The sequence below is a fragment of the Xiphias gladius genome, chromosome 15 (genome assembly GCF_016859285.1).
Source record: "Xiphias gladius isolate SHS-SW01 ecotype Sanya breed wild chromosome 15, ASM1685928v1, whole genome shotgun sequence".
Taxonomy (NCBI): Eukaryota; Metazoa; Chordata; class Actinopteri; order Istiophoriformes; family Xiphiidae; genus Xiphias; species Xiphias gladius.
Genome location: NC_053414.1, coordinates 1,724,546 through 1,730,545, shown reverse-complemented (window position 1 = coordinate 1,730,545; position 6,000 = coordinate 1,724,546). Strand labels below are relative to the sequence as shown.

Sequence of the window (6,000 nt, the reverse complement as noted above, 5' to 3'; positions counted from 1 at the left end):
TTTTTTGTTTGCTTTGGCTTTGTCATCACTCTTCCCTTCTTTATGACGACACAATCAACCCAGAGGAGGCCTGACTGCTCTCTTTATTAACTGGATACTGTACTGATGAGTGTGAAATATCCAAGTGGGGATTTTAATGGAAGGAAACAGACATCTATCAACAGAGAGCCAGTGTTAAGATTAAATTGGACTTAGTGTTAATCATATCATTTTAGATAGTGTGTATACTGGTGCATGAATGTGCGTGTGGACGGGTTCTTTTGCTGCTGCACGCACCCTTTTTATTGCTTCTCCTTATGGTTGCTTGGCAGTGAGTGTATAAAGACCTGTGTGTTTCACAGCTGTATCACACTCATCAGTTCATCAGTCATGGACAGAACTGCGCCAGTGGATCCTGGTGTGTCTGCAGGCTTCCCTGCTCATCACAGCCTTCACTTCTGCCGTCGTGCGCCACGAGAAACTACCATCAGGCGTCTCCTTATCTGGTAAGAAAGTCCACTGCCGGTCACTGACTGTAAGGAACTTTTTTTAGGTCTAAAAATGTACTTTTACTGTGTTTTCGCAGTTAAAATCAATTTTGCTCTGTTTGGATGTGTAATTTAGGGAGCAACGCTTAATCAAGTGATGACAGGTTTTCTGTGTGAAATATTCCATCCTTTATCCTCATTTTGTAATAGATGATGTGAAGGCCTGGTGGGTACAGAGAAGGGAGTAGACAAGGACTAGGCTCTAGATGTTTTAGGAGATCAGGATGTTTAGGCCCCCACGGTAACACAAAACCTTTTAAACCCTTCTCGACAACTGTTCCTGGAAAACATGACTGTCAGACTGCAATATTTTATTTTGCTCGTCGTTAAAAAGGCTGAAGCCTGAGCGTGAAATACAGCAGTTTGCAACAGTAAATAACTCCATAAACTCTCTCTTCCTCACTCTAGAAGATCTGAAATAGACCACGGGCACCAGGACCTGGGTGCTCATTCCTCGTTATTCATAAATCATCAAGACAAGAACAGATTGCACCTTTTTGAAGTAAAGAAAGAGCATATCAATGTGACAGACACAGCCATCAAAAAGCAATGACTGATCAACAGACACTGCATTTATTGCTTGTGAGGTATATTTATTTCTTAATTCTTCTGTTTCTAAATCGGTTATCAAGGAAGGAAACAGAACAGGAGAACTGGAAATTGGACAATTTTCTGCACACATATTGAATAAGTTATTTGCTTTAGTAAAGATTTGGATAAATAATTAAGAAATCCTTTTTTTTTTATCCCAAGTGCCTCACAATGTGACCACAAGATGGAGTCATTCAGCTTTTATTTTCTTACAGCAGTAGATCACTTTGTGTGTGTGAAGTGAAAATACACAAGAGTCCCATCATTGTTGAGGCCTCCGTTATTGAGAGCAGTCTACTTGTACAGTAATTTATGTAAAAACAGACTTTTGACAAACCTTTTTAAAGACGTTTTTTCTTTAAAAAAAACCAATCACTAACAACCAATCTTAATTTAAACGTTAATACACTTTTTTGGAGCTGATTAACCGTGTTAGTGCTTTTCCAGCAGCTACAAGCTGCCCAGTATAACCAGGGCTCCAGCTGGAGAAAGTGTTACTCTCGCTGTTCTTTGTGTACAATGTTCAACTGCACTGTAAAACATCATGCAGGAATTTAGTGGATTCAACTAATTATTTTTCATTGACTTAACTTAAATATGCAAGTTATATTCATTTCATGTTAATTCATATTTTTAGTTTGTAGTTTTTATTTTCAGGCCACTTATGAACTTAAAAACCTAAAGTTCTTCTGACTGGAAATGATAAGTTCAATGAATGAACTGCTGTAAGTTCAACATTAAGTTTCTGATCAAACAAGATGAGCATATCAACAGTGTTCCCGGCATACCTTTTTAAAAACCCTCCAAAAACCCCTCTGTTCTGTAGTTTGATGAAAATATTCATGATAAACACTTGCTGGGTGTCTTTAATAAATTTTAGACTAAGTCCTGATTGTTTTCTGTCTCTTCTCCTTTACACTTCTAGCTTAACATGGTCAGTGGGAACAGACTCACATGTTGTCCTTGTACCGACTCTTGTACAAAGTGTCTCCGACAGGTGCAGCCGCAGTCCTTGACAAAGTTCTTCATGTCAAATGACGAAGTGACTAATCAAACTCAGAAAATGGAAATGGAAAAACAAATCTGTCTGTGACGTGTGTAAGTTCGACTCAACAGTTGTCGATTCCACTTAATATCTCGTGTTTCTTGAACTCGTTTTTTTTTCAGTTCAGTTAAATTAACTCAGCTTGGATTTACATTTTCGAAACTCATAAAACAACTTTGAACCGATTATTTACCCTCCCCAGCTGGCACCGGACGTCAACGTCAACTCTGATGTCGGGAGTGGTTAAGTTTTAGTTGGAAACGAAAATCTGGCTGACGTCAAAAACACGACATCGGTTAATGCATTGGAAAAGGAGTGAGGTCAAGAATTCGGATCAGTAGAGACTGTTGGAGATTCCTGGGAGCATGTGGCCTTTTTCCAGCTGTAAGCTTGCTCTGTGTTGGGTTTTTTTCTCTTCTGTACATTTTGCAATATATTCATATGCTACATTTTGAAAAATGTTGGAAAAAAAATAGCCTAAACATTTGACATCTCAATGTGCTCGTCTCTGAAAAGGTTGATGACAACTGTTGCAGTGGTTTGGTGTTAAATAAATTACACTGCATCTCTCTGTCCTACTGTTTAGCCATCATACAATCCCAGACCTCAACCTACACCCAAGACCACATAACATCTTGAGGAAACATAACCACATCAGCTTGATGGAAACAGACGATTTCACCTTCTCACTCCAATAATAGAAGTTCAAGACAAACCTCCCAGCATCTGCCATGATATGTAAAGTAGTTCAAATTAGTGGTTATGAAATGTTTAGGCTCACAGTACAAATTGTTTCTGTTTTTTTTCTTTTAATACAAAATAAAAGATTTCAAATCAGGTATTGACATATTGTGTGGTTTTCTGCTTGGCACTGTTGTGGAGATTTTGCTGATTATTAGTCAACTCGTCAGTCAACAATGTTCAGGAGCCCAAGATGTCTTATGCTGAAAATATTTATTGAAGCTAAACAGTATTTTAAATGTTGTGATTTTTTTTGTCTCTTGTAGTTGTTTTGCGACTCTGTGGTCGTTTTGTGTCTGTATTTGTTGTGTGTCTCTTTGTATTCATCGTGTGTCTCTTTGTAGTCGTTTCGTGCCTCTTGTAGTTGTTCCTTGTCTCATGTAGTCGTTTTTTGTCGCTTTTAGTCAAATTGTGCAGGTGATGGAGAAATGGCAGGTGCTGCAGTTGGTTTACAAACTGCAACTGCATAAGCCGGCTATTGGCTGCATGTCTCAAGCAGCGTTCACCTCCCCTTCCGCATCCATTGTTTTACCGTTTTTCAAGATCCCCTTCGCCACGGGAATCAACAGCAACCTCTGCGTTAGAGACCTACACTCTGAAAATGGCAAGTTCTGATGAAGATTTGGATTGTGCAATCACACAGTCCACATACGTCTTCTACTGTTTTTTTTTTTCATTGTGGGGAATTGTCCATTTTAATGACAGTGATCACCTCCCCGGTGCAAATGTTCCACCAAAACAAGTCCCCCCCCAAACACCATTTTGCAGGGGCCATTGCTTCATCCTGGGCTTAGCGCCGCCCAACAGGACTGTGATTGGTTCAAAGCAATACAAACACGCCAGAGCATATTTTCCCCTTAGAGCAGAATGATAATGAGTGCAGGCAGACCGTTCTCTAGCGCTGACACAGCGCTGTGGAGATAGGTCTGGCTATGAGACTATGTGCCATCTAACTATGTTGATATTTAGAGACAGAAATCTCAAAAACTGGGCACATTAAAATAAAACTATCATGGCTAGATACAACCTGGCTGAAAAGGAATTGATATTTAAGAATTTTTTAAAAATCCCATAACAATATTTCAGCCAGTATTTGTTTGTTAATGTAAAAAAGGATATCATAAAAACACATGTTTGATAAGGATCCTTTACATTCGTTGTTAGAGTTTTAAACAACATATGTATTTAGTGGGGGCTTGTACACTTGAAAAATAAAGTTTATTTTCAAAAGGTAACATCAAGAACAACAGTAAATCTTAAATAGTAAACTTCCCAAGAAATTAAAAGAATTTGGTCAAACAGTAGAAGAGGATGTTTTCTGTGTAACATATTAGTTCATACATGGCAGTGACTGTGGACTACAGACAAAGGAGTAGAAAGAGGTCAACAACCAGGATCCAACTGCAGAGGGAGAAGAGGAGGTATTTGTGTTTTTTATATGTTACTGGGGATGTTGTTTTGTAATATTTGCGATGCTTTCTTTTTTTTTTTTCCTGTGAAACTGGTGGTGTTGCAATTACACTGATTTCATCACCTTAACATGTAGTGAGATCTCTGACTACAAACGTCCAAGTTTACTGCTCTGTTACGACATCTATTATTTCAGCCATCCAACAATTAACACTTATGCTTAGACCACTACAGTCCTTTTCAAAAAACAACATAGTCATTGTAAAATGTATTAACTCACACTGGGAGCTGCCCAGTATGACAATGGAAATCCTCAACAGGTACAATATTTCCAAGTCTTCAAAACAGCAATACTGCAAACATCAGCAGTGGACAATCTAAAGTGTAATGTTTGATTATTGAAGAGTCTGAAATAAAATATTTTACTATAATTTATATTTTAAACATTCACACTGAAGGCTAGATACACAATTATTGTTATTATTATTATTATTATTATTATTATTATTATTATTATTATTATTACTAATGATTTGTAATTTTAATTATATTTTTAAATGTTCTGCTTAATGTGAGGTGTTGTAATTCACCGCAGTCTGAGACACTATATTTAACACATTTTACTCGAGAGTTACAATAAATAAGGCAATATATTGTTTTCTCTACAATAACTCACTCCAAACATGTCATGTCTTACAATATCATGAAAGTTTGGCTTAGTACATTTCCCTGTTAAGACTGTAGCATCTTGGTGAAAATGTAAAGTGGTGGTATTGTGTTGTTGCTTCCTCTTTTTCACATGGAACTGCTTGTTTGGCAGTGAGTATATAAAGCTCTGTGCTTTTCACAGCTGTATCGAACTCTTCAGTTCATCAGCCATGGACAAACGTTTTCTGCTGGTCGTGATGTGTCTGCAGGTTTTCCTGCTCATCACAGCCTTCACTTCGACTGATGCAGCTGCTCTGGAGAAAGATGATCCTCAAAAGTCACTTGGTCAGGTAAGAGGATGCACTGCTGCTCAGGTACTGTGAGGAGCTTTTCTTGTGTTGTAAGAAGGTTCCTGATTCACATGGTCTTTTCCCATTGGACTGTTAAAGTGTAAATGTCAAACATGTTGCTGGGAGAGAGCTGCAGCACAAACGTTGTTAGTTCTGTTTAAAATTGCAGTAACTTTTTTATTAATTCAGAGATTACCAATTCAACAAGTGTGGTTAAACAGTAGAAGAAGGTAGTTTTCTGTGTATATTAATGTGTTTTTGGTTTTTTGTAACATTTTGTTACAGGAAGGAACTGCAGAAAAAGGAGAAGAAAAAGGAGTGAGGTCAAGAATTCGAATCAGGAGAGACTGTTCGGAATATCCAGGAGCATGTGGCCCTTTTCCAGCTGTAAGCTTGCTCTGTGTTGGGTTTTTTTCTCTTCTGTACATTTTGCAATATATTCATATGTTACATTTTGAAAAATGTTGGAAAAAAAATAGCCTAAACATTTGACATCTCAATGTGCTCGTCTCTGAAAAGGTTGATGACAACTGTTGCAGTGGTTTGCTGTTAAATAAATTACACTGCATCTCTCTCTCCTACTGTTTAGCCATCATACAATCCCAGACCTCAACCTACACCCAAGACCACATAACATCTTGAGGAAACATAACCACATCAGCTTGATGGAAACAGACGATTTCACCTT

The 6,000-nt window shown here is 37.9% G+C and overlaps 1 long non-coding RNA gene across 1 annotated transcript; it reads left to right on the top strand.

Moving 5' to 3' along the window:
• Nucleotides 1–2,475: 2,475 nt before the first annotated feature.
• On the top strand, nt 2,476–3,002 carry LOC120800117. Its single transcript, XR_005708943.1, has 2 exons — nt 2,476–2,547; nt 2,750–3,002. It is a non-coding gene; the product is annotated as an uncharacterized LOC120800117 (long non-coding RNA).
• The last annotated feature ends 2,998 nt before the right edge of the window (nt 3,003–6,000 follow it).